The sequence below is a fragment of the Bos indicus genome, chromosome 4 (genome assembly GCF_029378745.1).
Source record: "Bos indicus isolate NIAB-ARS_2022 breed Sahiwal x Tharparkar chromosome 4, NIAB-ARS_B.indTharparkar_mat_pri_1.0, whole genome shotgun sequence".
Classification (NCBI taxonomy): domain Eukaryota; kingdom Metazoa; phylum Chordata; class Mammalia; order Artiodactyla; family Bovidae; genus Bos; species Bos indicus.
The window spans coordinates 107,882,116-107,900,552 of record NC_091763.1 but is presented as its reverse complement, the minus strand read 5'-3'; the positions used below and the strand labels follow the sequence as shown (position 1 = coordinate 107,900,552).

The window sequence follows — 18,437 nt, the reverse complement described above, 5'->3', positions numbered from 1 at the left end:
ACCACCTAAGTGTTCACCAGCAGATGAGAGGATAAGAAGTAGAGAGAGAGTGTGTGTGTTCAGCCACAAAAAGAAGGGAATCCTGAGACATGAACAGACCTTGAGGGCATTCTGTTTAGTGAGATAAATGAGACAGAGAAAGACAAATACTGCATGATTTGAGGAAAACATTTTGGGAGATACGGGGCTGGAACATAGCTTGATGAAGAAATTATAAAGCGTGTTATTCTACATCTGTGACTTCCAAATATTGGTCTATAACATTCAATAGCATCATAAATTGCTATTGGTAATATTTGGATAATGATAATATTTAAAAATGCAGTTTTCTAAAATACTTCCCACGTCTACTGAATCAGTGATGTAATGGTGGGTCAGGAGATTTACTCTATTTCTAATAGGCATCTCAAATAATCTTATGAGGGGTTGGGCTTGAGAGCTTTTGAAATAATATCCTCCTAGGTCATTGTCAACACTGATGCGATCATCTTTTCATAAAACTCTCTATTCCCAGCACTCTCTTCATGGCATTCTTAACTTCTGAATTCTTAAGAGTATAGATAAGGGGATTGAGCATGGGGTTGAAAAGGCTGTGAAACAGGAGAAGACATTTCTTCTGTTCCTTGGGGTTCCCATATCTGGGTCCAACATACATGATAATGGCTGTGCCATAAAAAAGTCCGACCACAAAGAGGTGAGATGAGCAGGTGGAGAAGGCTTTGCTGTGCCCTTCCCCCGACTGGAGCCTAAGCATGGCATGGAAGATGCACACATATGAGATTATAACTGAGGAGAAGGGTCCCACTAGCACAGAAACTGCTCCAGCCAATACCATAAGCTCATTGATGTGTGTGTCTGTGCAAGCAAGTTTGAGAACAGCCATGATTTCACAGAAGAAATGATCGATTTTCTGGGCCATGCAGAACGGTAAGGGCATAAGTAACACTAGATGAACCAAAGACAGAAGGATTCCAATGGTCCAGGAAGTCACCACCAGCATGACGCAGACTGTCCAGCTCATGATGACTGAATACCGGAGAGGGTGGCAGATGGCCACATACCGATCATAGGACATCACCACCAGGAGAAGACATTCTGTGACCGCAAATGTCAAGAAGAGAAAGGTCTGTGTGATGCAGCCAGCAGAGATGGGCTTGGCTGGACTCAGGAGGTTGGCCAGCATCTGGGGCACCGTGCTGCAGGCGTAGGCCATGTCAGCGATGTCCAGGTATGAGAGGAAGAAGTACATGGGGGTGTGCAGTCTGGGGTCCAGTGAGATGAGCCCCAGGATGACCCCGTTCCCCAGCAGGGTGAGGACACAGAACAGGGAGAAGGCCCAAAGAGGAGCATCTGAGTCCTTGTATCAACAGGAAATCCAAGTAGGATGAACTCAGTGACAGAGGACATATTGTCTCCCATAGCCCTATGACAGAAGGAACTGAGTTAATGTCCAGGGTTAAAGAGAAGTCTCTTAAAAGAGAGCTGTGTCACCTTATACCTTTCTGTGGTGTAAAAATGTATTCAGAAACCCTTTTGGTGATTTTTTGTGTTTTTAAATGAAATTTTAAATAATATATTTGGTAATCCTAAAATGTATACATATACATAAACACATATATACATATATTTTCTTTCTTGTTAAGTTTTTAAGAGGCTAAATTTTCAAAATAAGTATGTTGCCACATGTTAATCAAATATAGAGTTTTCGTTTCACTCAGTGAACTATCTCATATCATTGAAATAAATTCTATTCTTTGCCTATATTAATGTTATCTGTATTTTTTCCCAGAAACTATGACCCTTACCTGATATACATGCTTATGTCCTTAAGCTGCAATACATCAAATTTTGAGTTAGAAGGGTTTATCAAGGACAGTGCATACTAAGGGCAAACATACCATTTTCCTACATACACCATTAGCAATTAACCACTTGCCTGCCTGTTGAGACACACTTTTCACTTCTGCATCTAAGTGGTTACCTCCACAACTAATATTGCATGAAATCTCTGCTTGTTCAAGTGTAAAAACCTGTTTTCAGCCTACAATCTGTTCTTTCACATTGAGTTTTTCACAATATTCAGATGAATATTTATATGAATTACTAAATAGATTTGTACTGTGCTGTTTATATAAACATAAAAACAAAATCAATAATTTCTTTAGATTAGGACTCATTATTGATATATAGGGGCTTCCCTTATAGCTCATTCAGTAAAACAATCTGCCAGCAGTACAGGTGACTGGGGTTTGACGCCTGGGTTGGGACAATCCCCTGGAGAAGGAAATAGCAACCCACTCCAGTATCCTTTCCTGGAAAATCTCATAGACAGAGAAGAATGGTGAGCTGCAGTCCATGGGGTCGCAAAGAGTTGGGCACGACTGAATGACTTCACTTTCACTTTTCACTTTCATGCGTTGGAGAAGGAAATGGCAACCCACTCCAGTGTTCTTGCCTGGAGAATCCCAAGGATGTGGGAGCCTGGTGGGCTGCCATCTATGGGTCGCACAGAGTCGGACACGACTCAAGCAACTTAGCAGCAGCAGCAGCACAAAGGCAATTAAGAAACTTGTGTGTCTAGAGATGAATGTTGTATGGACCCCACAACACCTTCATGCAGAAAAAAGCAAACATACCCGGTATAGCTAAATTTCCTGACAATTCTGAAAGACTTGCTCCTCCTCTGAGGACTGCCGAAAAAGGACCTTGGTTACTCATGCTGCCTAAGAGAAGAGAAGGCTTTATTCATTTATAATATCCACAGGGCTCCTTCCCAATTGTCACGAGGGTTTATGTAGGGCACAGTAGGTTTCACTTATACCACTGTGCTCCCTATAGAGGCACACAGAAGCCAACCACTGCCCCCGTTCTGAGATGGAAGAGGATTTGTAGTCTCTGAGGAAACAGGAGAAATAGCAAGATCTTTAGAGGTTAAGAAACTCTAATTAGGGTATTAAGGTAATACCTTAATAACAAAAAGAATACACACATATTAAGTTATGTTCTGGTTGTTGTTGTTCAGACACTAAGTCATAGCCAAATCTGTGACCCCATGAATTGCAGCACACCAGGCTTTCCTGTCTTTCACTATCTCCTGGAGTTTGCTTAAACTCATGTCAATTGAATCAGTGATGCCATCCAACCACCTCATCCTCTGTCTCCCCCTTCTCCTCTTGCCCTCAATCTTTCCCAGCATCAGTCCAATGAGTTGGACTTTTCCAATGAGTTGTCTCATAGCAGCCAAATTATTCATAGCATATGTCCAAATTATTGGAGCTTCAGCATCAGTCCTTCCAGTGAATACTCAGGGTTGATTTCCTTTATTATTAACTGATTTGATCTCCTTGCAATCCAAAGGGCACTTTCAAGAGTCTTCTCCAGCACCACAGTTCAAAAACATCAATTCTTCAGTGCTCAGCCTTCTTTATGGTCCAACTCTCACTCTCTGGCTACCCCATGAATATCACTGCTACCCCAATACAGGAATTTGTTATGGTTCATGAATTTTTATTTCGGTCCAGCTCCCAAACATACAAGAGGCACTTGGGAGATGCAGAGATTGATTCTTGCTTATTATCTGGTAGTGAAACAGAAACTCGACAGTAATTCCTGAAGCTATATTTCTTTCCGTGTACTTGGTCTCATTTTGCAGCTATGGTGAATCTTGTGGTAGAATAAAAAAGTCTTAATCATCACATCATTTTAGATAGCAACTCGGAACCTACACCCTTGAGCACCGATCTGGAAATGTGTGGGCATCCTTGTTAGGGTTTCATGTTGGATGTGCCCTACAGCTTGTGGATCTGTCTGGAGGATGAATGAGTAAAGTGCAAGGGCTGATGAAGTTTACTTTTGAAAAGCTATTGATAATTTCTGGTGCTGTCCTCATTGAAAATGTAAGCTCTATAAAAGTAGAGGGCCACTCCTGTCCTCTTTATCCTTATGGTGGGGCACATATATTCTACCTGTCAGAGTAGGCATATACTACTATCAGTATATACTGAAGAGCAGTATTCCAATTCTTCAGAGTGTTATCAACAACCCAGTACTCCAAATCTGCATGTCAGGTTACAATTTTTATCTGATCTACAAGGTCTGAGTAATACAATATGTATTGTTGTTACTCAGTCACTAAGTCCTGTCTGACTCCTTGCAACCCCATGGACTGCAGCATGCCAGGCTCCTCTGTCCTTCACTATCCCCTGGAGTTTGCTGAAACTCTTGTGCATTGAGTTGATGATGCCATCGAACGGTCTCATCCTCTATCTCCAAAGTATTGGAGCTTCAGCCTCTGTCCCTGCAATGAATAACAATATTTATTGGAACCAATTGATTCCTTGGCCATTTGCCCTTTGTCACTCCTTTGCTGTGAAATGAGAATATTGGACTGAGGTGATATTATATATATCTGAAATCACATGATCTAATAGCGCTCAGTGGAGGTATTGATCAAGATACTATGAACAAGAAAGGGAAATTCATAGTTGTGATTGATATCATCTGCAACCCAATGGATCATTGCCCTATATAGGGTGGAAGGATTCAGTATGCAATCACTGACTTGGTGGCAGTGGTGGTTTAGTCATTAAGTTATGTCCAACTCTTGCAACCTCATGCCAGGTTCCTCTGTCCATGGGATTTCCCAGGCAAGAATACTGGAGTGGGTTTCTATTTCCTTCTCCAATCAGTTGACTTACTGGTCCCCTTAAGAGGAAGGTACCATATTGAGGGCTCAGCATTGGGCTTTGCTGTCAACAGAGCAGATATTCAGCACAGTAGAGCAGCCTTGGTGAGAGGCAGCCTATGCTGTTATATTCACGCAAAGCCCCCATCGCATTGCTTACTGCATTTGTGTGCTCACTGTACAGTCAGTGGAGAGGCGGAAGCAGAGGCTGCCCGACATCTACTGAGTCATCCTACACCTGGTTGATTAATGCATCTTCTGCAATGATGTCTTTGGTTGGCATGAGTGTGCAATGCACAGATTCAGATACTTTGTGTGCTATCTCACATCTTTTTCCCACACCTCCATTCACCCAGTATCCCAACTGTGCTCCTTCCAGGTCCATGACCAACCAGTCAACCCATTTGCCATTGTCCAGGAGACCGTGAATGGTCCCATCTCAGGAAACTTCTCTCTCCACAAGGTAGATGAATAGTTGAATGGCTAGCTATGGGCAATGACAAATTTACTCTAATTACCTTTAAGGCCCCACACCTGAGTGTTACATATATTGCACCAATATAACAAGTCAAACCATCCTTGTATCAAGCCCTTCTTCCTAAACTATCAACTGGTTGTAGGAAATCTCTTGGAGATTTTTCACATGCACGTGTGTGCACGCACACACATTAGAGGGAGGCATCAGTGATACAGGTGATGTGGAGGTCTGGACCAGCTGTTCATCCACTTGCTTTTGTCTTCTGCAGGTGTTCTTGGCCTAAGTTATTCCACATTCAGGGTATAATGCGTAGTTGCTGTGATCACAGTGTCTCATGACTTGGAGGGGTCTGACAGCATCTCAGTTCAAACAGGCTACTCTGAATTTATAGTAACTTGATGTTCTTTGATTAGTCTCTACTAAGTCTCAGAAATATGTGAAGAATGGTGTTTCTGAAAGGTGTATTGTCCTTGCTGAACCTGGAAAGCCTTGATGCAGAGTCCCTGTGGCCTGTCCCACGATTCACCTATATGGGCTCAGCAGAGTCATATTTATCTACCAGAGATAAGTTTCAGATTCATGTGGTCTCCCAGTCCAAAGTTCCAAGTGCTAGAGCTATAATACAAAGTGTGTAGTTCAACGAATTTTCATAGATCAATACATGCATGTAAGCACCATCCAGAAGAAAGTATAGAATGTCTCCATCACTACAGAAAATTCCTCTGACCCCTCTCATTGCTGTTAACAGAAATCACTTTCCTACTCCAAGGTAACCACTATACTGACTTCTGTCACACAGATTTGTTTTGCCTGTTTTTGAACTTTTATAAATAAGTTTCACACAGTGAACACTTTTGTTTCTGGCTTCTTTGACTCAATAAAATATTTTTGAAATTCACTTATGCTGTTGGTGTATCAGAGGTTCACTCTTTTTATGCTGCATAATATTTGATATGAACATTCCAAAATTCACTTGTCTATCCTACTCTTCATGGATATTTGGGTTCTTTTTAGTTTTTGGTTATTGTGACTTAAGTTTCTATGAATATTCTTACACTTGTTTTCACTGGGTGTATGCCAAGGAATAGACTTACCAAACCATAGGATAGGCACATGCTATTTTTATTAATAGCAAATATTGCCAGTTTTCCAGTGTGGTTTTATCATTTTACATTCCCACCAACAGTTGATATTAATTTTGTAATTTTAATTAATGTGATATATCTCTGTGATTTTATTTACATTTTATTGATGACTAATTGTATTGAACACATTATCATATGCTCATTGACCTTTAGCTAACCTTTTGTATTAAGGGTTTATTCAAATCTTTTGCCCATCTTTTGAGTTTTTTTTTTTTTGTCTCTCTCTCTCATAATGATTTGTAGGCATTCCCTATAGAGCCTGTGAGATGAGTGCAATTGTGCAGTAGTTTGAGCATTCTTTGGCATTGCCTTTCTTTGGGATTGGAATGAAAACTGACCTTTTCCAGTCCTGTGGCCACTGCTGAGTTTTCTAAATTTGCTGACATATTGAGTGCAGCACTTTCACAGCATCATCTTTTAGGATTTGAAATAGCTCAACTGGAATTCCATCACCTCCCCTAGTTTTGTTCGTAGTGATGCTTTCTAAGGCCCACTTGAGTTCACATTCCAGGATGTATGGATCTAGGTGAGTGATCACACCATCATGAGTATCTGGATCATGAATATCTTTTTTGTATAGTTCTTCTGTGTATTCTTGCCACTTCTTATTATCTTCTGCTTCTGTTAGATCTATATCTTTTCTGTCCTTATTTTGCCCATCTTTGCATGAAATATTCCCTTGGTATCTCTAATTTTCTTGAGACTTTCCCATTCTATTGTTTTCCTCTATTTCTTTGCACTGATCACTGAGGAAGGCTTTCTCATCTCTCTTTGCTATTCTTTGGAACTCTACATTCAAATGGGTATATCTTTCCTTTTCTCCTTTGCTTTTGGCTTCTCTTCTTTTTACAACTATTTATAAGTCCTCCTCAGACAGCCATTTTGCTCTTCTGCATTTCTTTTTCTTAGTGATGGTTTTGAATCCTGTCCCCTATACAATGTTACAAACCTCCATCCATATTTCTTCAGGCACTCTGTCTATCAGATCTAATCCCTTAAATCTATTTCTCACTTGCACTGTATAATCATAAGGAATTTGATTTAGGTCATACCTGAATGGTCTAGTGGTTTTCCCTACTTTCTGCAATTTAAGTCTGAACACAGTCAGTTCCCAGTCTTTTTTCTGCTGACTACAGAGCTTCTCCATTTTTAGCTGCAAAGAATGTAATCAACCTGATTTTGGTGTTGACCATCTGGTGATGCCCATGTGTAGAGTCTTCTCTTGTGTTGTTGGAACAAGGTGTTTGCTATGATCAGTGCATTCTCTTGGCAAAACTCTGTTAGCTTTTTCCCTGCTTCATTCTGTACTCCAAAGCCAAATTCTGTTACTCCAAGTGTTTCTTGACTTCCTACTTTTGCATTCCAGTCCCCTGTAATGAAAAGGATGTGTTTTTTGGGTGTTAGTTCTAGAAGGTCTTATAGGTATTCATAGAACCAATCAACTTCAGCTTCTTTAGCATTACTGGTCGCGGCATAGACTTGGATTACTGTGATATTGAATGTTTTGCCTTCGAAATTAACAGAGATCATTCTGTCATTTTTGAGACTGCATCCAAATACTGCATTCTAGACTCTTTTGTTGACTATGATGGCTACTCCATTTCTTCTAAGGGATTCTTGCCCACATTAGTGGATATAATGGTCATCATCTGACATGCTAGTAAAGTAATGCTCAAAATTCTCCAAGCCAGGCTTCAACAGTATGTGAATCATGAAGTTCCAGATGTTCAAGCTGGATTTAGAAAAGGCAGAGGAACCAGAGGTCAAAGTGCCAACACCTGGTGGATCATCGAAAAAGCAAGAGGGCTCCAGAAGAACATCTATTTCTGCGTTAATGACTATGTCAAACCTTTGACTGTGTGGATCATGACAAACTGTGGAAAATTGTAAAGAAATGGGAATACCAGACCACCTGGCCTTCCTCTTGAGAAATCTGTATGCAGGTAGAAAGCAACAGTTAGAACTGGACATGGAACAACAGATTTGATTCCAAATCAACAACAAATTGATTCCAAATTGGGAAAGGAATATGTCAAGGCTGTATATTGTCACTCCGCTTATTTAACTTATATGCAGAGTACATCATGAGAAATGCTGGGCTGGATGAAGCAGAAGCTGGAATCAAGATGGCCAGGAGAAATATCAATAACCTCAGATACGCAGATGACACCATCCTTATGGCAGAAAACAAAGAACTAAAGAGCCTCTTGATGAATGTAAAAGAGGAGAGTGAAAATGTTGGCTTAAAGCTCAACATTCAGAAAACTAATATCATGGCATCTGGGCCCATCACTTCATGACAAATAGTTGGGGAAACAGTAACAGACTTTATCTTTTTGGGCTCCAAAATTACTGAGATATTGACTGCAGCCATGAAATTAAAAGACGTTTGCTCCTTGGAAGAAAAGTTATGACTAACCCAGACAGCAAATTTCAGTGGAATGCTGAGGACAAAAGCTTGGTGGGAATAGATCCAAGAGAGACAGGAAGAGGGTTGGACATGACTGAAGTGACTTAGCAGCAGTAGCAGCAGCAGTGAGGAAAAGGCAGGCGGCTGCGACCAGCACGCTAAGCACGGCCTAGAGGAGCCACCCCACATCTGAGGTCAGGGGCAGAAGCCGGGAGGACCCCATGTCCGAAGGGCGGCGGCCCAGAGGAGTTACCCCATGTCCGAGGTCAGGGGCAGCGGCCGGGAGGAGATACCCAACGGCCCTAAGCCCGAGGCCAGGGGCAGTGGCCGGGGGGACCAACCCCACGTCCAAGGAGCCGTGGCTGAGCGGGCCCAGGAGGGCCTAGAGGAGCTATCCCACGTTGAAGGTCAGGAAGGGCGGCGGTGAGGAGATACCCCTCGTCCAAGGTAAGGAGCAATGGCTGCACTTTGCTGGAGCAGCCGTCAAGAGATACCCCACGCCCAAGGTAAGAGAAACCCAAGTAAGATGGTAGGTGTTGCAAGAGGGCATCAGAGGGCAAACACACGGAAACCATACTCACAGAAAACTAGTCAATCTAATCACACTAGGACCACAGCCTTGTCTAACTCAATGAAACTAAGCCATGCCTGTGGGGCACCCAAGATGGGCGGGTCACGGTGGAGAGATCTGACAGAATGTGGTCCACTGGAGAAGGGAATGGCAAACCACTTCAGTATTTTTACCTTGAGAACACCATGAACAGTATGAAAAGGCAAAATGATAGGATACTGAAAGAGAAACTCCCCAGGTCAGTAGGTGCCCAATATGCTACTGGAGATCAGTGGAGAAATAACTCCAGAAAGAATGAAGAGATGGAGCCAAAGCAAAAACAATACCCAGCTGTGGATGAGACTGGTGATAGAAGCAAGATCCGATGCTGTAAAGAGCAATATTGCATAGGAACCTGGAATGTCAGGTCCATGAATCAAGGCAAATTGGAAGTGGTCAAACAAGAGATGGCAAGAGTGAATGTTGACATTCTAGGAATCAGCAAACTGAAATGGACTGGAATGGGCGAATTTAACTCAGGTGACCATTATATCTACTACTGCGGGCAGGAATCCCTCAGAAGAAATGGAGTGGCCATCATGGTCAACAAAAGAGTCTGAAATGCAGTACTTGGATGCAATCTCAAAAACGACAGAATGATCTCTGTTCGTTTCCAAGGCAAACCATTCAATATCACAGTAATCCAAGTCTATGCCCCAAGCGGTAACGCTGAAGAACCTGAAGTTGAACAGTTCTATGCAGACCTACAAGACCTTTTAGAACTAACACCCAAAAAAGATGTCCTTTTCATTATAGGGGACTGGAATGCAAAAGTAGGAAGTCAAGAAACACCTGGAGTAACAGGCAAAGTTGGCCTTGGAATATGGAATGAAGCAGGGCAAAGACTGATAGAGTTTTGCCAAGAAAATGCACTGGTCATAACAAACACCCTCTTCCAACAACACAAGAGAAGACTCTATACATGGACATCACCAGATGGTCAACACTGAAACAGATTGATTATATTCTTTGCAGCCAAAGATGGAGAAGCTCTATACAGTTAGCAAAAACAAGACCAGGAACTGACTGTGGCTCAGACCATGAACTCCTTATTGCCAAATTCAGACTTAAATTGAAGAAAGTAGGGGAAATCACTAGACCATTCAGGTGTGACCTAAATCAAATCCCTTATGATTATACAGTGGAAGTGAGAAAGAGATTTAAGGGCCTAGATCTGATAGATAGAGTGCCTGATGAACTATGGAATGAGGTTCATGACATTGTACAGGAGACAGGGATCAAGACCATTCCCATAGAAAAGATGCAAAAAAGCAAAATAGCTGTCTGTGGAGGCCTTACAAATAGCTGTGAAAAGAAGAGAAGTGAAAAGCAAAGGAGAAAAGGAAAGATATAAGCATCTCAATGCAGAGTTCCAAAGAATAGCAAGAAGAGATAAGAAAGCCTTCTTCAGTGATCAATGAAAGAAATAGAGGAAAACAACAGAATGGGAAAGACTAGAGATCTCTTCAAGAAAATTAGAGATACCAAGGGAACATTTCATGCAAAGATGGACTCGATAAAGGACAGAAATGGTATGGACCTAACAGAAGCAAAAGATATTAAGAAAAGATGGCAAGAATACACAGAAGAACTGTACAAAAAAGATCTTCACGACCCAGATAATCATGATGGTGTGATCACTGACCTAGAGCCAGACATCCTGGAATGTGAGTCAAGTGGGCCTTAGAAAACACCACTACGAACAAAGCTAGTGGAGGTGATAGAATTCCAGTGGAGCTATTCCAAATCCTGAAAGATGATGCTGTGAAAGTGCTGCACTCAATATGTCAGCAAATTTGGAAAACTCAGCTGTGGCCACAGGACTGGAAAAGGTCAGTTTTCATTCCAATCCCAAAGAAAGGCAATGCCAAAGAATGCTCAAACTACCACACAATTGCACTCATCTCACATGCTAGTAAAGTAATGCCCAAAATTCTCCAAGCCAGGCTTCAGCAATATGTGAACCGTGAAATTGCAGATGTTCAAGCTGGATTTAGAAAAGGCAGAGGAACTAGAGATCAAATTGCCAACATCCACTGGATCATGGAAAAAGCAAGAGAGTTCCAGAAAAGCATCTATTTTTGCTTTATTGACTATGCCAAAGCCTTTGACTGTGTGGATCACAATAAACTGTGGAAAATTCTGAAAGAGATGGGAATACCAGACCACCTGATCTGCCTCTTGTGAAATTTGTATGCATGTCAGGAAGCAACAGTTAGAACTGGACATGGAACAACAGACTGGTTCCAAATAGGAAAAGGAGGACGTCAAGGCTGTATACTGTCACCCTGCTTATTTAACTTCTATGCAGAGTACATCATGAGAAATGCTGGACTGGAAGAAGCACAAGCTGGAATCAAGATTGCCGGGAGAAATATCAATAACCTCAGATATGCAGATGACACCACCCTTATGGCAGAAAGTGAAGAGGAACTCAAAAACCTCTTGATGAAAGTGAAAGTGGAGAGTGAAAAAGTTGGCTTAAAGCTCAACATTCAGAAAATGAAGATCATGGCATCTGGTCCCACCACTTCATGGGAAATAGATGGGGAAACAGTGGAAACAGTGTCAGACTTTATTTTTCTGGGCTCCAAAATCACTGTAGATGGTGACTGCCATGAAATTAAAAGACACTTACTCCTTGGAAGGAAAGTATGATCAACCTAGATAGCATATTCAAAAGCAGAGACACTACTTTGTCAACAAAGTTTTGTCTAGTCAAGGCTATGGTTTTTCCTGTGGTCATGTATGGATGTGAGAGTTGGACTATGAAGAAGGCTGAGCGCTTAAGAATTGATGCTTTTGAACTGTGGTGTTGGAGTAGACTCTTGAGAGTCCCTTGGACTGCAAGGAGATCCAACCAGTCCATTCTGAAGGAGATCAGCCTTGGGATTTCTTTGGAAGGAATGATGCTAAAGCTGAAACTCCAGTACTTTGGCCACCTCATGCAAAGAGTTGACTCATTGGAAAAGACTCTGATGCTGGGAGGGATTGGGGGCAGGAGGAGAAGGGGACGACAGAGGATGAGATGGCTGGATGGCATCACTGACTCGATGGACATGAGTCTGAGTGAACTCTGGGAGATGGTGATGGACAGGGAGACCTGGCGTGCTCCGATTCATGGGGTTGCAAAGAGTCAGACACGACTGAGCAACTGATCTGATCTGAGACAGCAAATTAAAAAGCAGAAACATTACTTTGCTGACAAAGTAATGTTTCCATCTAGTCAAAGCTATGGTTTTGCCAGTAGTCATGTATGAATGTGAGAGTTGGACTATAAAGAAAGCTGAGCACCAAATAATTGATGCTTTTGAACCGTTGCGTTGGTGAAGACTCTTGAGAGTCCCTTGGACTGCAAAGAGATGCAACCAGTACATCCTAAAGGAAATCAGTCCTGAATATTCATTGGAAGGACTGATGCTGGGGCTCCAATATTTTGGCCACCTGATGTGAAGAACTGACTCATTTGAAGATACCCTGATGCTGGGAAAGATGGAAGGTGTTAGGAAAAGGGGATGTCAGAGGATGACATGGTTGGTTGTCATCACCAACTCAATGGACATGAGTTTGAGTAAACTCCAGGAGTTGGTGATGGACAGGGAGGCCTGGTGTGCTGCAGTCCATGGGGTTGCAAAGAGTCAGACATGACTAAGCGACTGAACTGAAGTGAACTGAATTGTATGTAGCAAATATTTAAAACCAGATTTATAAAGGAAGAACAAAGTATTTAGCATAGTCCTAAAAAGTCTTTTCCGTCTGTGGCTGAGTTCAGAGAATCACATGTAGAGGTCACAGCCTGGGGAAGGAGGCTCTCATTTTCTTTGTCTCCTTACATTAGTGCCAGCTCTGGCCTCCATCCTTAATCACATTATTGGAAGTGATGTGGAGAAAGATGGGAACCAGATCCAAGAGGCTCATGTTCACAGCTCAGCTAAAAAGAACTCCCCATGAGAACATCTTTATTTGCCAATCCTGTTGCAGTGAATACAAACTCTGGCTCAGAAAGATAGACACCCAGGACATAATTTTCCTCTCACCATAGCCCTCATCCTAATGCAATAATCCTTATCCCAAACCACCTACCAGGGCAGACAGATCTCAGCTACACATGATGGTTTTAGGGGTAGGCTGTTACCTTAAGAGTCTGCTTTAACCTAGAGACAATCCCACAGAAGGTAGACTGTTTCTTCTTTTAATATCCCTGGTGGATCAGCCACGGGGTCACAAAGAGTTGGACAGGACTGAGCAACTAATGCTTTCACTTTCACTTTCTGTAGTGAGAAATTCCAGGGTTAAAAATGTTTACTTCACTTTCTGATGATGTTGGAGAATGATAAAATGTTGCTGTCTGCACTTATGGGAGCAAAGGTTGTTTTTTTTCTTTTTTTAAACTGAAGTATAGTTCGTCAAGGCTGTATATTGTCACCCTGTTTATTTAACTTATATGCAGAGTACATCATGAGAAACGCTGGACTGGAAGAAACACAAGCTGGAATCACAAGCCGGGAGAAATATCAATAACCTCAGATATGCAGACGACACCACCCTTATGGCAGAAAGTGAAGAGGAACTCAAAAGCCTCTTGATGAAAGCGAAAGAGGAGACTGAAAAAGTTGGCTTAAAGCTCAACATTCAGAAAACGAAGATCATGGCATCCGGTCCCACCACTTCATGGGAAATAGATGGGGAAACAGTGGAAACAGTGTCAGACTTTATTTTTCTGGGCTCCAAAATCACTGCAGATGGTGACTGCAGCCATGAAATTAAAAGACGCTTACTCCTTGGAAGGAAAGTATGACCAACCTAGATAGCATATTCAAAAGCAGAGACATTACTTTGCCAACAAAGGTTCATCTAGTCAAGGCTATGGTTTTTCCTGTGGTCATGTATGGATGTGAGAGTTGGACTGTGAAGAAAGCTGAGCACCGAAGAATTGATGCTTTTGAACTGTGGTGTTGGAGAAGACTCTTGAGAGTCCCTTGGACTGCAAGGAGATCCAACCAGTCCATTCTGAAGGAGATCAGCCCTGGGATTTCTTTGGAAGGAATGATGCTAAAGCTGAAACTCCAGTACTTTGGCCACCTCATGCGAAGAGTTGACTCATTGGAAAAGACTCTGATGCTGGGAGGGATTGGGGGCAGGAGGAGAAGGGGACGACAGAGGATGAGATGGCTGGATGGCATCACTGACTCGATGGACGTGAGTCTCAATGAACTCCAGGAGTTGGTGATGGACAGGAAGGCCTGGCGTGCTGTGATTCATGGGGTCTCAAAGAGTCGGACAGGACTGAGCAACTGATCTGATCTGATAGCTGATTTACAATGTTGTGTCAATATCTGTTGTACAGAAAAGTGACTCAGTTACACACACATAAATCCTTTATTTAAATGTTATTTTTCATTATGGTTTATCCCTGGGGATTGAATACAATTCCTTTTGCTATACAGTATAACCTTATTGATACTAAATGTAATGTTTGAGACCTACCAAAGTTTGTATTTTACCCATCAGTTCAAAACAAACAATTCTCATAACTCTCTTGAGAATTTAGGTTTTCCAGGGGCCCCATTAGTCATTACACCTTTCCTGAGAGAAAAAATTTTCCTGAACATTCTCCCTGGAGGAAAACAGAGATTGCCTGTGTTTGTCTGTGCAGGAAATATTTGGATGAAACTCAGGAGCAGACATATTATAACAGATTTTAAGAAGATTTTCAAATATTTCAAAGACTACAACCTGAGGCAAATATCACAATTCATAGTACATTACACTTGGTCCTATATAGTTTTGCTAAAATGTAATGAAACTAAAAAACGAAAAATGCTTCATCATTTTAAATAATTGATAACCTGCACTTCATTAAAATTAAAAAAAAGCTTTTGCTTTTTGAAAGACACTGTGAAAAAGTTTTAAATATTGATCAAAGACTGGAGAAAATCTTTGCACATATTGGAAAAATGATTTGATTCCAAAATAAAAAAGAATCCTAAAAAACACAATAAGAAAACAAAAAACTCAATTTAAAAATGGGCCAAAGTCCCTAACAGACACCCCTTTAAAGAAAATATACAGGCAGTAAATAACCGTATGAAATGATACTCCACATCCATGTCATCAGGGAATTGCAAATTAAAATAACAATGAGCTATATCTATAGACTTAGGAGAATGGCTAAAATCCAAACATGGACAACATCAAACACTGTTTAAGACGTGGACCAAAAGGAATTTTTATCCATTATTCAGAGACTTAATTTTCATTCACTGCAACCTGGTACAGTCCGTTTGGAAGGCAGTTTGATAGTTTCTTTAAAAAGTAAACATACTCTTACTATACGAACTACTAATCACCCTACTTGGTTTTCATTCATTCAAAGGGGGTGAAAACATGTCCACACAAACCCTGCAAACAAATGTTTATAGCAACACTATGAACAATTATCATTTTTACTTGGGAGTAAAAATGATGTCCTTCAACAGGTGAATGGATAAACAAACTGTACACCCATATAATATTATTTTATCAGTGATATTATTCCCAAATAATAATTAAGTCCCCCAAATATGGAGAAACCTTAAATGAATATTGCTGGGTAAGAGAAGTCAAATTGAAAATGCTATATACATTGGAAGATTTCAACTATATCACATTCTAGAAAAGGTAAAACTATGGAGATATGGCAAACAGATGGGAAAAAATGGAAACAGTGAGAGACTTTATTTTGGGGGCTCAAAAATCACTGCAGATGGTGACTGCTGCCATGGAATGAAAAGATGCTTGCTCCTTGGAAGAAAAGCTCTGACCAACCTTAACAGCATATTAAAAAGCAGAGACATTCCTTTGCTAACAAAGGTCCATCTAGTCAAGGCTATGGTTTTTCCAGTAGTCATGTATGAATGTGAGAGTTGGACTATAAAGAAAGCTGAGCACTGAAGAAATGATGCTTTTCAACTGTGGTGTTGGAGACGACTCTTGAGAGTCCCTTGGACTGCAAGGAGATCCAACCAGTTCACCCTAAAGGAGATCAGTCCTAAATATTCTTTGGAAGGACTGATGCTGGGGTTCCAATACTTTGGCCACCTGATGCAAAGAACTGACTCACTGGAAAAGACCCTGATGCTGGGAACGATTGAGGCAGGAGAAGAAAGGGACGACAGAGGATGAGAGGGTTGAATGGCATCACCAACTCGATGGACATGAGTTTGAGCAAGCTGTGGGAGTTGATGATAGACAGGGAAGCCTGGCATGCTGCAGTCCATGAGGTCGCAAAGTGTGGGACATGACTGAGCAACTGATCTGATGGAGATATTTAAAAGATCAGTGGTTGTCAGGGATTTGGGGGAGAGAAAATGGAATGCATTGGCGAGACATAGCAGATCTCTAGAGCTGTGAAGCTATTCTGTATGGTTTTATAGTGGTGGATATATGTCATGATACATTTGTCAAAACTGATGGAATATATAACCCAAAGAGTGAACTCTAAAATTAACTATGGGTCATCCCAGTGCACCAGCCCCAAGCATCCTGTATCCTCCAATTAAAATAAATAAATTTATATTAAAAAAATAAAATTAGCTATGAAATTTTGCTAATAATGTACCAATATTGGCACATCAGTGTTAACAAATATACCACACACATTGCAAGATAGTAACAATGTGAGAAACTGGGGAAGAATGAGGGAATATACAGAACTCTGAGTTTAGCACTCAAATTTTCTATAAACCTAAAAGTGCAGTAGAGTCTATTGGAACTCAAATCAAGATGGTAGAGTAAGAGGACAGAGAACTTACCTCCTCCCACAAACACGTCAAATATACATCTACGTGTGGAACAACTCTCAGTAAAACTAACTAGAGACTAGCAGAAAGACTCCTGTACAACCAAAGCTGCAAGAAAGATCCATACGGAATCAGACAGGAAGGGCAGAGAAGCAATACCAGGACCCACACCCTTGGGAGGGAACTCAGAGGAAATGGCAAATTGCATTAGTGGAGACCCTCCCTTGTGAGTGAGCTATTAGAACCGCATATTGGGCTCTGGGGTCTGACAAAGTGAAGACAGGCCCCCTTGGTTGTTTGATGGCCCAGGGGACACCTGAACTCTGCTTGCTCCTGAAGCAGTGCAGAAAGAATAGATTAAAACCAAATGAGTGATCTGACTGGTTCCTGAGACCAGGGAGGTGCCTGGCCCAGCCTGAGCCAAGCAAACACTCCAGCACCAAAGTGAGGGTTGCCATGACCAAGGACGATTACACGGGTCATCCATCAGAGACAATTTGGATTTCTGATGGTGATCAGACTGCAATGGCCTGTCAGGACCCTCATGGTGCCTTAGAATACCCCCACCAGCCCCTCGTGCTCCAGCAGTGCTCCCCTCTGGGGCAAGGAGTTGTTGGGTACAGGAAGAGCACACACCCAAAGTGAATTGAATCAGCTCCCCAGCGCTCCTGCGCCAGCAGTGTGGAAGTTGACCTTGTCCCTGACAGGGTGGTGACAGTGACCAAGCGGAAGGAAAGCCCTGCCTTACACCTGGTTCTACCTGAAGCCTGTATCTGTGAGTCTGCTTCTGTTTTGTTCTACATATTTGCTTTGTTTCTTTAGATGGAAGTGACATCTAAGATGTCATGGAAGATGTCTTTCTATGACTTATTCACTCTTCATAATAATCTCTGGGTTCTATTCACATTGCTGCAAATGGCAAAATTTCATTCCATATTCCTGAGTAATATTCCATTGTATATATACACACTGTATCTTCTTTATCTGTTCACCTGTCAATGAGCATTGTTTTCATCTCATATCGATTGTATCTACTATGCTGCTATAAACATTTGGGTGCACATATTTTTTTGAATTAATGTTTTCCTTTTCTTTGGGTAAATCTCCAGCAGTGGGACTGCTGAACTGCATGGTAGTTCTATTTCTAATTTTATGAAGAAACTCCATACTGTTTACCATGGTGCCTGCACTAATTTACATTCCCACAAACACTGTACCAGTGTTCCCTTTTCTTCAGATCCTCACTAACACCTGTTATTTCTCATCTTTTTGATGACAGTCACTCTGACAGTTGTGAGGTGATACCCCATTGTGGTTTTGTTTTGTATT

At 41.5% G+C, this 18,437-nt stretch overlaps 1 pseudogene; it reads right to left on the bottom strand.

Annotated features, from left to right (window-relative positions):
• Positions 1-484: 484 nt before the first annotated feature.
• Positions 485-1,419, bottom strand: LOC109558023 (olfactory receptor 2A7-like; annotated as a pseudogene).
• Between the last annotated feature and the right edge of the window lie 17,018 nt (positions 1,420-18,437).